Source organism: Podarcis melisellensis, assembly GCF_964234715.1.
Source record: "Podarcis melisellensis genome assembly, chromosome: 12".
In the NCBI taxonomy this organism is placed as follows: Eukaryota; Metazoa; Chordata; class Lepidosauria; order Squamata; family Lacertidae; genus Podarcis; species Podarcis melisellensis.
The window spans coordinates 7,251,127-7,266,635 of NC_138544.1; the positions used below are offsets into that span (position 1 = coordinate 7,251,127).

Genomic DNA, 15,509 nt, shown 5'->3' on the forward strand with positions numbered 1-15,509 from the left:
TTTGACATAATATATTTGGGATGTAGGGGTTAGAAATGCTCATATATTCCACTGAATCACTCTTCCATAACACTTGCAGAGTAATGCTTGCGTGTTCCCCTTGGGCAAACACCTGTTTACGAATAAGGACATGTCATTAGAAGTGACTTCAGCCGCTTACGCACAATGCCAAATTTAGTGTAAATCACTTGGGTTATGCCAGGATTGGCATTCCAATCCTATGTTCTGGACAATTAACTACAACCTTTAGTTTCTAATTACTTATCTAAGGTGTTTAAAGCAGTGTGTGAAAACAGAGAAAGGGAAACAGAGACAGCATTCACATTTTCCAGAGAGACAAATGGTGCCACCTGCTTAGTTAATACAAACACACCCTTAAAAAGCTACAACTGAATGAGGCAAAGTTATTAACTCACAGCATGCACAGTCTAATTTATATATTACTGATGTCATAGACATTTATAGAGCAAGTAAAAGCCTTTCTTAGCTATCAAAAGAATAAATAAATATGTCAACACATAGCCCAGAAAACATTTCACGGTGAGAATTATGTACCCAAAATGGGCAGCGTTTGCATCATCAAAAGCATTTCCTCCAATTCAGGTATGCATTGCAACTTATCATACTGAGCCAGTACTAGGGCCTGGGAGAGCATGGCTCAAATCCCCACTCAATCATGAAGTAAATCAAGTAACCTTGAGCCAGCCACTACTTCTCAGCCTAACTTACCTCACAAGGTTGTTGTGAGGGTGAAATGGGGAAGGAGACCATGTGCACCTCCTTGAACTCTTGGGAGGAATCTTGAGACATAAACATGATAAACAATTCCCCCCCCCCATAAAAACCACTTGAAAAATCTGCGTATGACCATATGCTCAGTAACTGAAAAAATTAAATATTCTTTGTTTTGTGCATAAGACAAACCTTAGAATGCTATTTAAACAGTTCAGTATATGAAGGGATTATAGCAAGCACTGAATACAATGTGATAGAAATGTTGGTTTTGTTTTATTGTAAATTTATACTGTACAAGGTATGTTAGACGAGTTCTCTGTCTGAATGCATCTGTTTCCTGGTTGGAAGACAAACTCTGCTACTTCTGGTTTTGACAGGAGGCTGGAGCTTGTGGGTCTCCCATATCAGAATTAAAACCACTTAGCAATACAATTGTACCTTGGAAGTCGAATGGATTCCGTTCCAGAAGTCCGTTCGACTTCCAAAATGTTTGAAAACCAAAATGTGGCTTCTGATTGGCTGCAGGAAGCCCCGTTAGGGTTCCAAAAGAACGTTTCCAAACCGGAACAATCACTTCCAGGTTTGCAGTGTTCAGGAGCCAAAACATCTGACCTTTGGGATCCAAGGTACGCAACTTCATAGAATTACTCTAATTACAAGTTTTACAACTAATAGGGGACGTGGGTGGCGCTGTGGGTTAAACCACAGAGCCTAGGACTTGCCGATCAGAAGGTTGGTAGTTCGAATCCCTGCGCCGGGGTGAGCTCCCGTTGCTCGGTCCCTGCTCCTGCCAACCTAGCAGTTCAAAAGCACGTCAAAGTGCAAGTAGATAAACAGGTAAATGGTGGGAAGATAAACGGCGTTTCCGTGCGCTGCTCTGGTTCACCAGAAGCAGCTTAGTCATGGTGGCCACATGACCCAGAAGCCGTATGCAGGCTCCCTCGGCCAATAAAGCAAGATGAGCGCTGCAACCCCAGAGTCGGCCACGACTGGACCTAATGCCAGGGATCCCTTTACCTTTACCTTTATAACTAATAGAAGCACAACATGATAATTTATCAGAAACACACATTTCCTTTCTCCGCTAGGTGCCACGTTTTATTTGGAACACATCTATTGTAATGAATGGGCCTAATTTAATCATGTTCATTCATTTCAATGAGTCTACTCAGAGTTGCATGCTTAGGGCATAAAAGGACACAAACCACTACTACGCAGCTAAGGAGAGGAAGGCCTGTGGGCAGGGAAGGTGTCTTTCCCCCTTCTCATCTCGGCAGAGATCTGAACAGCATAACAACTCTCCTGTTCCTGCCTGGATAGGAACCAGGGTGGAGAAATAAATTGCAGCATTTTGTTGGAGATCCCACCTGCAATGTTGAAAAACCACCAGAGCTACCAGCTAAGACAGAGCTAGGGGATCCGGTTGCCAGCAGGAGTTTCACTTACACATTTAAGGCTTCAGTGCTTTCAAATAAGCACATTCTGATAGAGAGTTAAAGCAATTCTGAACATGGCATTGCTTTGAGAAGAACCCTAAAGTTGACACCCCCACCCCATGGGTTCCTAACTGCTGTAAAGAACTATCTCATTGCTACACTAGCATCTTCTTTTCAGTAGATGGGAACCAAATGAACCCTTCCTCTTTAAAATAGTTTAGTATGGTTCATACATTTTTATTAGGTACCTGAGAATTTTAATTGTCCTTTAAGAAACAGTACATTTAAAAGGATCACATAATACAAGATGCAGCCAATCTAACTTTTTCTCTACTTTACTAGCTGTGTAGGACATCCCGCACCTTCATCTGCTTTTTAAGTGAAATCCCATATGCTAGGGGAAAATGAATTTCAGCTCCTCCCAGATTTAATATTTATTGTATGATTATGGAGCCCATAAAAATTTGAGAAGTGTTTTTTTTATTCTAAGGGGAAACAAGAAACATCTTAAGTTTGGTTAGGAGTTCACATCATAATTTAGAGATATTTTAAGAAGAAGTCTGTACTGAAGTTATGCCAGCAAATAAATTGGGGTGCTTTGCTGTACTGTGTTGTTGACCATTTAACCTGGTTCATAAAGAGTAACTTCAGATTTATGAGGCAATGTGGTATGGAAGTTTTAACAGGTTTGCTTCTAATCAGAGGGGGGAAATGTAGAACAAATCTTTTTTGTGAAGATTCCCCTAATTTATACTACAGCCAAAGAAGTGAAGAAAACAGCACATTATACAGTATTTTAACATGTAAACGTTTTAAGAACTGCAGTTAAACTTATCTGATTTTCAACAATATCTTTGCAGTTACAAACCATTTGTAGAACCAACGTCCACTAATCCCATGAGAAACAGATGTCTTAAAAATACCACCACTGATTAACCCATCAAGAATATAGGCATTTATCTGGGAGATGAGCTATCATTCAGTTTTAGAACCAATTTACTTGAAGCCCGTGAACTTAAATCTTCTATTAAGAATTAAAGCTGTGTTTTAACATTGCTGTTTGGATGTAATACCAACTAAGAATATTTTACCTGCTTCACCACTAATAAACACAAATACAAACCATAGTGGTTTTCTTAATTGGAAAATGGGCCAAAAACAAGTTTAACAATGTTTCCAGAACTGCTGAAGACAACCAGAGAAAACCCATTCCTATTTTATCTACATAAATGAAAAAGATTCACTGTAATACAACAGAGCACAAATGCATTTGTACTCCATACAAACTAAAAAGCATTCAGGTAAGTTTCCAGGGTTGCTGCTTTATAGTTAATTCTTAAATTCTCAATAAATTCTCCTCTCCATTTACAAGAAATAACCCTCATATTATCCAAGATTAAACATTAATGAACATGCCAGTGGTACTGCATACACAGTAAAATGATGCTTCCAAACGAACATTTGCTTTTATATGATTCAATTACAGCAAACCAGAAATGAAGGACTTTAAATAATTCTTTTTTTAAAACATGCCACTTCTCTCACCATCTGTGGCAAAAGCTGAGTCCTGATTTTTAATGTACACCCTTTTTCTTGAACATCCAGCTTGAAAAAGATAAAAGTATTTGTAGTTAGCTTGCTCCACTGAAATTAAGGGAACAAGTTGTCTACAACCAACTTAATAAGCCAGATCAGGGCATCCAAGACCGTCCATCGCCTTTTGGCAAATGTAATGAATTAACCAGTCTGCCAACAGATACAGCAGCCTGGGAAACTTTGCAGCAATTTATAAAAAGGGGAGAAGTAGCTATGTTTTATTTTTAGCTGCTGTGAGCAAAAAGAAATTGCTATCAAGTTGCTGGGGGGTGGGGTGGCATCCTTATGGACCAGTTACCTCACTACATTGTCCAGGCATCAATCATCAGGACGGTCAAAGGCTCAAAGCACTTCACAAAGTGCCCATTTTCACCATGTGATTTAGCAGTTGTGCTGGATAAAGTTAAGGATTTTGTCCTGTTTCTAAACAATGCAGAAAGTTGCAGATTCAATTCCAGGCATCACCAGGAAGAATGGGAAAAACCACTGTGTCTGAAGCCCTGAAGAACCACTACCAATCACTATAGATAACACCAAGTGATATAGTCTAATGGCTTAAGTCAGCACACGTTCCTAGTTCTGCAGCAATTGGTTTAGGAATTGTGCATGCAGATCTATCAAACCTGACCTCTTCATTAAGATTTTACAGTGTGAACAAGATTCAAATATCCACATTATAATGCAGGATATCTTAAAAGAAGCTTGTTTCTTAGATCTAGTTCACTTCATTGTATAGAATATCTCTGCATATACACATGAGCTCTGGGGAAACCACTGATATGGAAGTCATTTGGGCAGTATGTCTCAGTTATAGTTGATCCGTAATGCATTTGGTATCACTAGCCTCACCTGTAACCCTTTAAGCAATTACGGTATTGGTCCAAATATAAGCCGCAGCTTTAAAATTCAAGGGTGGGAGGAGACAATACCCGAATATAAGCTGCTCCCTTAAAATTCCACAGGCACTCACACCCGTTCCATTTTACTGTATGTCTGTTTCAGCAGCGTTATTGTAAAAAAGCCAATTTTTGTAAGGTCGTGAATTTAAGTCGCAGTTTTAACTTTTCAAGGTTGGATTTTGGGGGGGGGGGAGTACGGCCTATATTTGGGCTAGATGAAAGAGTACTTATATCAGTTATAAATATGACGTTCTGGAGAAGCCTTATATGTTATCTGTAACATGAAGTCCTATATGCCATCACCTGTAACAATTGCATGCCCATTTTTCTCTCTGCAAATCCAGGGACAGTTTTGAGTTGGCCTGGGAGCACATAAGCTGCTCTTATTTCTGCATTAGTACAGTGGATGAACAGCTTCCCTGGGGACTGATATTGTCTGATCTATTACCTGCTTCAACAGGTGCATATGAACCTACATCCAAAGAGCCAACCTATCAATTCTTCAAAACCAAAGGGGCTTTCAAGTTTGTGTTTCTCAAACAGCTGCCCATCATGCCATATGGCAACACCTTTTGAAATTGACAGGACTTTCAAATGCCGTCTGTGATTTAGCCTGGAGGATCTGCTCTTCAGAAATAGAGATAAAGATCCCACTGGGCACGACCAGGTCGTTGGGGTGCCTAAACTTTGGATCCTGGTCATGATATTTTGGGTCTCCACAGTTACCTCTAGAGCAGGATTCTGCAGGGAAGTGATTCGCAGCTCCATGCTACATAGCCAAGTAGATTGTCCATTGATACGCTATGCCCCTGAGGAATTTTAGACCTAATTTTTAGTGTTCAGAATTTCTCTCTTGGGATATAAATTGTTGGCTCAACTCTCTGAAGACTGAATAGACAGCTTACAATAATATTTTCAAGGCAGACTTTTTATGACTAATAAAAACCTATAAGGATGCATTCATCAATCCCAAATAGTTTCATAAAAGGAATAGCCTCTATATTAACATGGTTTTATATCATTTTAAAAGTGGAATAATATACAGTACCATACCTATATGTGAAGCCATATATTCATGAAAGATACTGAACTTTCATTCAATCAGTAATCTAAAAGCTGCTAAAAGCATATAGTCATAGCAAATAACCTTTACACATAATGCGAAAGGAAACAGATAATTATGTGGTGATTAATGATAGCCAAACCATAAATCTTGGTTATCACATTTTCTCTGGGAAACTGGAGAGAACAGGGGATCTGATGCTCTCAAAAGGTTGCTTTCCACACTGGGAGGCCAAGAAGTTTTGAGGGACCCAGATGGGGATGGGTGACTTAGAGCAAGGAATTTCAGTCATGCGCAAACACCAGATAGTAGTAGAGGGATAGTTCTTAGGGTACTGGATAGGCAAAAGCTCCCTTTCTTTAATTCTTTTGCGACTGTTATAAATTACAACTGAGGCAATCTGTCTGCCAGTTAAAATTTACATCTGGAATGTGAGCTGACTGCTGGCTTAAGAAGAGAAGATCACTAAAAGGTTGAAAGCTGTGATGGCCTGGAAATCAGAGGAGGCTGAACCGGAGGAATCCCAGCCTGCACAGGAGTCCCCGCCTCCAGGGCCGGCTGAAATGGGCCAGGGCCTTGATTCTGAAGCGCCTGCACTTGTGCCGGATCCTCAGGAGCAGACACCAGGTGAATCCACTCTGGCTCCGGAGGTGGTTGAGGATTCAGTGCCTACAGGTGAGTCTCCCCCTGGGTCCAGTAACCCTTCAGCCTCTCCTGAACTGCAGAGGCTCAGAGCAGAGAGGCGAAGGGAACTGGTTTCTCCCAGGAGGAGTGCTCGGGTCCCAGCCCCCAGGAGAGCCCGGTCCCAGGTTGCGGGAGCAACGTCATTGAAGAGCTGTTTCGGCCAGCATCCAGTCCTGTTCCCCCAGAGTTCCTGTCCTTGCCCAGCTTCTCGCTCTGGACCCCGCTTCGCCCGAGGAGGACTGTCTGCCGACCCTCAACTCAGGTCCTGGACATCGCCCCACGGTAACCTCCCCCCTGGACCAGCACAAAAGCAAAACAAAATGCATGTTTTAATTGTTTGTGCCCAAGAAAGATTCTCAACAGCTAATGGTCCTCTACTCTGGGTTACTGAGGGGATTGTTTGCACATGAAGGTGAAGGATGGATGGTGAAGAACCCTGTGTGATAGGCAGGGAAGTAAGATTTCCCAGGATGGGAGGCTGGGAGAAGAAAGGGAAGCTTTCAGGTGGGAGCAGGGACGGTCCACACCATTCTGTGTAAGACAAGGATTAAGATCTACCTTTGTATTTTCTTTGTTCTATCTTTGTTTTGCTGTTGGTTTTTATTTTTATTTAGATTAGGGTTTTTTATTGTATTGTATGATGAAAAGATTCAATAAAATTTATGGGGGGAAATAATAAAATAAAATAGTGTCTTTTGATGCTAACCCTTCCCCAGTTTGTCCATACACAACTAATTCCATGGGGCACAGGAATCACTTAATCTAGTCACTTGGGCTGGAATCCTAAAGGGAGGGGAGAAATTTGAAGGGGGTCTAACTGACTTAACCTATAACTTGCCAGGCTTGAGCAGGCTTGGCAGGACAGAGCAGTGTGTTGTGTTTCTCCCTTCATTTTGGGGCTATTAAAAAGTATTAGAATTTATTTTGTATTTGATTTAGGCTCCCAAATGCATCTAAATATCTTTCCAGTTTGATGGCCTGTGAGATGACTGTTATTGCTTTGCATTCTTCAGAGAACGAAGCCACTTCCCAGTCTTCTCACAACATATCCCCATCTGGCCCTATGGACATCAGTGTCAAAGGAACCCAGGGTGGCAAAGACGGAATTCCAGTCTATCCTATGACCCTTGAACATTGTGACAGGGAACACAGGATTGGAGCCTCAAGCTCTCATTGTATTAAGGAATAACAGTCAGCTTCATAAATAAAAAGGAATGTTAGTGAAGATGAGCAATGTTTGAAGAACTGTGCATAATTTCGGTTATATTCTTCATGTGTCTTTCGATGAGATCCCAGGATAGAGAAAAGAAACAACAAGTCTAACTTGAACTGCACAGTTCTGACACTGCGTTCTGCATGTGTCTTTACAGCTCATAAACCATAAATTCCTTCTATCCCAATGTCTTGTTTTAATGAGTTTTTTGTAGTTAAAAGTAATTGTGAAGTTTTGAAATATTTACTGTTTTCTACTGCACTCTGCTGGAAGTGCTTGTGCCACTTCTGCACACACATGCCAGAAAACTGAATACTCCAAATGCAATACAGTTTATTTGCATCTTGACACATACTCCTTTTTCAGTACTAGAAAATTTCAAACTAGATGCCTTAAACTATGCAGACAGACACATTCTAAGTTATCCTAAATAACTGCTTACAAAACACTGAATCCCAAGCTGTTATTCCTCATTATTTTACATGGCAGTATCAGTACTTCAAACAAATATATGCTTTGATTTCATAATAAATAACCCATAAATAACCCATAAGTTAAAAAATAAGCTTTTTGGAGGGCAGACCATAGGTATTCCAACCATACAATTGTCAAAACAAAAGTTGATATATGCTCATGGAGAAAAAATCCATTTGAATAGGTACAGAACCATCAGGAGTCAATAAAAATGTGACAGACTTAATTTCACAATCTTCTAGAAACAACAAGGAACACTCCTCCTGTCCTAAGCCATATGCTGGCATTAAACCCAGCGTGCACAATGTGCTTTGAAACTTTCATTAATATATGCTAAAATATTTTAGTTCAATAGCTTGGACAAAAGAGCATGAAAAGACCCCTTTTCCTTTCCTTTTTTCTGAATAAATTTAAATATCTTAAAGAGTCTGCAAGGAAAGCAATTAAACAAACATTTCTTTTACAAAGAATATAAAAAGGTCTCAGCATATTTTGTTTATAGATTCTGCTTGTAAAGCAGAATAAATAGAATGACAATTCAAAAATCCACATGTAGAATGAGCTACCTGAATTTTTTGATGCTCGGCTTTTTGGACCATTGAGCTATTATGCTCTTGGACAATGATGACATAATCCAGGAAAGAAAATACATCCACAGAGAAAGCTTCCATATGTGGATTCCCTGTTGGATAAGGAACTGTGCATGATGCACTGGGCTGATGCCCAATGCTGTCAGATTCATTATTTTGTCAAACTACATGATCCTGGTTATATTATCAACAACCATCAAAGTTGGGAATACTGGCTACCTCTGAAATCTTGTGAACACATCTCCCTATGCTCCATATAGCCACATCCTCTATTCCTTACATCACGGATGGGAAACTAGATCCAGCCAGCAGGCCAGATGCTTGGTTCCCCCACCTGCTGATCACCTGTGCTGACATCACTTTGATGTCAGGTGCCCATTTTTACTTCTTAGCGTGGCAAGTCGCACTGCCAAGTATCATTCAAGCCCAGCCAAGGAGGACTTGAACTCAGCACCTATCAGCTGATAGGTGGTGACTTCCAGCGCCACTTTCTGCTGTGATTGGCTTACCTTTCCCGCCCCAACCTGGCCACAGTGATCCATGCGACGGTCACCTCCAGGCTTGACTACTGTAATTCGCTCTACGCGGGGCTGCCCTTGAAGCTGTCCCAGAAACTCCAGCAGGTGCAGAATGCTGCAGCGAGGCTCCTCATTGGGTCTCTGCCATGGGAGCATATTCACCCAGTGCTTTTCCAGCTGCTCTGGCTCCCGGTGGAGTACAGGGTCAGATTTAAAGTGCTGGTTTTGACCTTTAAAGCCCTTCACGGCCTAGGACCCTCGTACCTACGGGACCGCCTCTCCCGGTATGCCCCACAGAGAGCCTCAAGGTCCATAAATAGCAACACCCTAGTGGTCCCGGGTCCTAAGGAAGGTAGATCAACCAGAGCCAGGGCCTTTTCAACACTGGCTCCGGCCTGGTGGAACGTTTTGCCTCATGAGACCAGGGCCCTGCAGGATCTGATTTCTTTCCGCAGGCGCCTGGCCTTTGGCCTGGAGCCAATTTGATTCCCTCCCCCTCTTTCTTTTTCCTTTTTCCTCCTGTGATGAGGCTGCATTTTAATATTTTAATGTTGTACTTTAATCTGTACTTCAATATTTTAATGTTGTACTTTAATCTGGTTTTTAAGTTGTATTCATTCAACTTCTTTTTATTATTGCTTGTTAGCTGCCTTGGCTGGGGAGGGTGGGGTATAAATAAAAATTATTATTATTATTATTATTATTATTATTATTATTATTATTATCTACAGAGAATTCAGCTGACAGGGAATTCAGTAGCACAGCCTATCCCAGCAGGTTGTGACAACAAGCATTCTTGCCAATGCGCAATCAAGAGTGTGCTTTAAGGTTAGTTGTGGAGCAGGTGGGCATGGTTTGGAGGGGAAACAGCATTGCAGGCCAAACTGGGAGCAATGCCAGGCCCAATTAGGCACGCAGGCTGGAGGTTCCACATGCCTGCCTTATATCTTTAGTCTAATGAACAAACATTTGCACTTCAGCAGTTTAACTGGTCACAATAAAATAATGTGTTAGCAAGAGTAATTACTGAAGTACAATAAAACACTTGTCCAAGAAAGCTGTGTGAAAGCCGGTACATTCAATTAGCAGCAAAACTACTGGTATCTGAAGGAGTGAGCAAGCACACGAAAGCTTATACCCAGAACAAACTTCGTTGGTCTCTAAGGTGCTACTGGACAATTTTTTAATTTTTTTATTTATTTCGATAGCAAAACTACTGCAATTAGTACATGAGAACATCAAAAATATTACATGCTTTAAACAGCATTTCTTTTCTTTAAAATGTGTCATATAAAATAGCCAACCATAGGTATTATTTTGTCCAAAACTATATTAAGAAATTTATAAATTAAAAGGTGGGATGTTCTAATCAATTTGTTACCCCCAATTTTTCCAACTACCATTTTCTTTACCACAGCTGCATTAGCACTAACCCCCTAAAATAGCTCTGCTGTATTCCATAATAGGGCAATTAAATGATACATAATAGAGACATGCTGTCAAAATGTAGAAATTACTAGTTATGTGTAAGTAAATGCTAAGGAGCATACAATGGTACCAACAGGAATAACTCTGGCGAATAAACTTTGTTCTCATTTGTTTTTTCCCCCAAGTTTGTGTAGTTAAGTCACCATTTATACTCTCACATAACTCTACTTTTTGTTTGAAAGGTTTAAACTGGGAAACGACAGCAAAGGTTATTCCTCAGAGATAGCAGCAGCTAGAAGCATGAGATGTGTCTGTGTTGATGTTAAAGAACATAAAACTAGAGAAACAAAAAAAAGTTTGATAAAGAAGTGTATTTAGGTTTGTTAAGTTATGTGTACTCTGCTTTTCAAACAAGTTTTTAAGAAGGTTCACTTATTTTACTCCCAAAGAAAATTTGATCCTATTACATTTATTTTCCCGCGCAGAATACAATATTAAAACCAAAGTTCAATTTTAAAAATGCAAACCTCTAATTACATGTACTTATTGTCAATATTAGTTTAACTGTATTTACACTATGTAGAATAGTTGCAATTATGTTATTCTAGAACAGACACATATTGGTCATAATACAGAGAGCTACAGACCCAACATTACTTTGGAATTGTGTTTCTTAAGGTTTCAGGCTTGCTGGGACTACTTTGCTTTTTACTACATCACTGAAAAACAGGTGCAAAAAGGTAGCTCAGTTGAGTGGATGTACTCTTAAGAATTAAAGAACAAGGTGTTCTTTAAATTAAATTAAAGAACAAGGTGTTCTGGTCATATGCTCGGCCCAAGAATTTGTGTCAGAGGCAATTTGCCATACGGGAAGGAGGGAACTGCTGGTTGTGTGAAAAGTTTACAGCGCCCTCCTGCCCTGGCTTGGTGTCAGGAAACTAGTCTCATGTTTCTATGGGTCCTAAGCAATACATTGGGACGCGGGTGGCACTGTGGGTTAAACCACAGAGCCTAGGACTTGCTGATCAGAAGGTTGGCGGTTTGAATCCCCGCCACGGGGTGAGCTCCCGTTGCCCGGTCCCTTCTCCTGCCAACCTAGCAGTTCGAAAGCACGACAAAGTGCAAGTAGATAAATAGGAGGTACCGCTCCGCCGGGAAGGTAAACAGCGTTTCTGTGCGCTGCTCTGGTTCACCAGAAGCGGCTTAGTCATGCTGGCCACATGACCCAGAAGCTGTACACCGGCTCCCTCAAAGCAAGATGAGCACCGCAACCCCAGAGTCGGTCACAACTGGACCTAATGGTCAGGGTTCCCTTTACCTTTAAGCAATACAATGGGAAATAACAATGGCTCTGAAAGAATAAAGCAACAGTAGTTTTTGAAGGAAAACTAGATGTCAAGAAGGAGAACGCATTTTTAAAAAGAAGCAATTGGAATTACTAATAACACAATCGTATAAAACAGCTACTCTAAAGTCAGTCTATTGAATTCAATAGGATGTATTCCCAGATAAATTTGGATAGGATTGCAGCATAAATTATTATTAATCTATTTCGGTTTTTAAAAGGGGTTTTACTTCCTGTGTGTCGAGGTGATTTTTGCTCATTTTTCCTCCTTGCAGACCCTAAGACTATCTTCCACACTGTTCTGGAGGGAGCACAGGGAGAAGGCAGCAGTTGGTGAAAACCCACCACACCCTTATTCCAGCAGAAGCTTCCACTGGATCTCAGTGGAGCTTTACCATTCACAGAAGGTTTTCAACCAAGGTTTTTGCCTGTTTTTTATGCAGGTATCTCGCTGCTCAATAAATCATCCTCTACCGTATCTGGGCTTCACAAACCAACACTTCCCCCCTCTCTTTCAAAAATGAGAAATACTTTTTGCTATGGGTTTCATTATGGGGGGAAATGCAGGAGATTACTGTAAGAAAGTACAAATGCAAATAAATGGCACTATCTTCATGTCTGTGCCATATATCAAAACAGAATAATTATTTTAAGAAATATTCATTCCTTGTATATAGGCAAAAATATGCCAAGGAAATTATGTTCCACATTTCTCTGATTTTAAAAGGGAAGAACTGCATTACAAACCTAGAGTTTTGGGGTGTCTAAAGGAACACAGGCTACATTAAGTGCTTTACAATGCCAATGATTATTTTTTTCTTTTCAAGACAGCTGCATTGCCAATACAAGGCCCTTTTGTGAAAGTAAACCAATCAAGTTGGCACACTGTTCCAATTTCCTTTCTAGGACAAGCCTCTAAAGCTGATAAATATGATACAGCTCAGCTACATCCTTGGCTTCCTATAAAAGGAAACAAGATGATCTATCCTACTTACGGATGCAAATGCTATTGCTTGAATATATTTCTGAAATGGAACCAAGTGAAGTCATTTCTCCGAGCTAGAACTTCCAAGTGAATTATTATTTGAGAAAAGCCATTGCTCCAGTTATTAAGCAAGTTTGAGAACTGAAGATATATGGATTTCTAAATACCTGAAGCACTTAAGACTGGAAGAAAGAAGTTGCAATTTGATTATGACTCCCTACAGGTAATGAAAATAAAAAAACACATTGTGCTCAAGGCTGTATGCGGGGGGGCTGGAACATTCCCAATATTAAGAACCTAGGCAACATGAAACTTTGCATTTCATATAAAAACAACAACCAGTAGATACATCTTATTAATTGAATGGCAATTTTACTCTTCATAAAAAGAAATGTCCTTAACATTAAAAGAAAACTCAACATAACCTAATATTTTTATGGAGTTGGACATCTGGAGAAAGAATATAATCACCTGAACTTTCTTACTTCCCTATTCCCATAGAAATCCAAATACAGAATCAAGTAAGTCCTGATTTAAGCTTACTGACAATTATTTTATCAAACCGCAAAATCATATTAAAACAGTGTGCAATCTTCCTACCCTGCCCCCAGCTCAGCTGATTGGAGATTATAGATCAGATCAGCAGCAAGAAGATAACTGGACTGAGTCCCACTGCTGAGCTGCACATGAAGGAAGAGATCACTCTCTTATTCCATGAACAGCTCAAAATGTTCCTGTGCTGTGACAAAGGGAGCTCCTTTCATATACCAAAACATGGAAGTAAAGTGAGCTACCCATGGAAGAACAGAGTGACCTATTCCTCCCTGGGAAGCTCCCTGCAGTTCTGTGTTGCCTGCTGAATGGAAGGAGCAATTAATGTTATCAGGAGACTGGAGGAATTCTAATACAAGGAAATACTATTGGGGGGATTTTATTTTAGAAAAATGGAACGAGGATTACATGGTAGAGGTCTATACAATTATGTATGGTGTGGAGTAAGGAGATACAAAGATTTCCGTGCAGTACTAGAATGTGGGAGCTTCCAGTGAGATTCAGGACTGATAAACATACTTCTTCACACAACACTGCAATGTGCTGTGGGATCACTTTAAGTTTATGCAGCCTGACAATGTGGATAAGGTGCTTGCTATTGATATATAAACTCTTAATGGCTTAGAACCAGTTTACTTAACAAATTGCCTTGCCCCATACATGCCTATTTAGCCATCTCAGTACAGTGGTACCTCAGGTTACATACACTTCAGGTTACATACGCTTCAGGTTACAGACTCCACTAACCCAGAAATAGTGCTTCAGGTTAAGAACTTTGCTTCAGGATGAGAACAGAAATCATGCTCCAGCAGCACGGCGGCAGCAGGAGGCCCCATTAGTTAAAGTGATGCTTCAGGTTAAGAACAGTTTCAGGTTAAGAACGGAACTCCGGAACGAATTAAGTACTTAACCCGAGGTACCACTGTATTTGGAACTTGAAACCTTTGCAAGTGCCACATAATGTTCATTCCACATTAGCAGCACAAGTGTTTTGGAATTCCCTACCTATTAACATTAGGCAGGGATCCAGGCTATATTGTTTTATATCCCGCTGAAAACTTGTTCATGTAACTTAGTTATTTATATTTGTTTTTAAAGTTTGGCTGATTTATGTTTTAATTGTGATGGCTGTTTGTATGTTTGTTTTTTAAAATTGTTTTGTAGATTTTAGCTGTGTTTTATTTACAATTTTATTTATGCATTGCTTAGAAAGCTCCTGATTAAGCAGCTTTTAAACCTTCTAATAAATAAATAACTTTTTAAAACATGAGTTTGCTACCACACAAATGGTGATAGCTACCAGTTTAGTTGGCTTTAAAGGTGGAATAGAAAAGCATAGAGAAGGCGTCTATCAATACTTATTGGTCATGATTTGTTATATGCACTTCCAGGTTCAGAGGCAGAATGCCAATGAGTAACAGTTGCTGGGGAGTAACAACAGAAAAGGTCTAACACTTTCATGCCCTGCTTCTGGATTTCCCAAAAATTCTTAGCTGCCCTGCACCGGAAATGAGATTAAACTATAGTCTGATACAGCAACACTCTTATGTTCTTTACTGAGGCAGAAACTCAAACTGTGTTCCATCTTGCAACAGTATATCAGTTGATTTGCTTTCAATTACTTCAGCTATTGCCTTTGAAAGACCCAGGATGTAAATACATTTGCAAAAGGAGACTGTTCGTCTCAAGATTATTTTGTTGTGGATGTTACATCAGTTAAACCATTCCATCAGTTTACAGTATACCATAAATGTTTACATGAGCTCTGAACTATAAAATATTTTCACATAACTATTTCAGCTCGGAAAGAATGATGCACTGTCAAAGTTTGCGAGAGCTCAGAGTAGCAATTCAGTATCTGAAGATCAAATAAAAACCACTGCAGATCATCTGGAAAGTTGCAGGGAATATTAGGTTAAACAAATTACTGTTCCATGGTCTCTCAGCTGGTAAATGTAACCAGGAAGGTATCGCTTATGTATTTTAAAACT

General features: G+C 40.0%; 1 protein-coding gene across 2 annotated transcripts in view; it reads right to left on the reverse strand.

The window, feature by feature from the left end:
• The window catches only part of BBS9 (Bardet-Biedl syndrome 9), a 237,755-nt gene that overhangs the window by 166,668 nt on the left and 55,578 nt on the right, over positions 1–15,509 (reverse strand). The gene's annotated exons all lie outside the window — the stretch shown is intronic.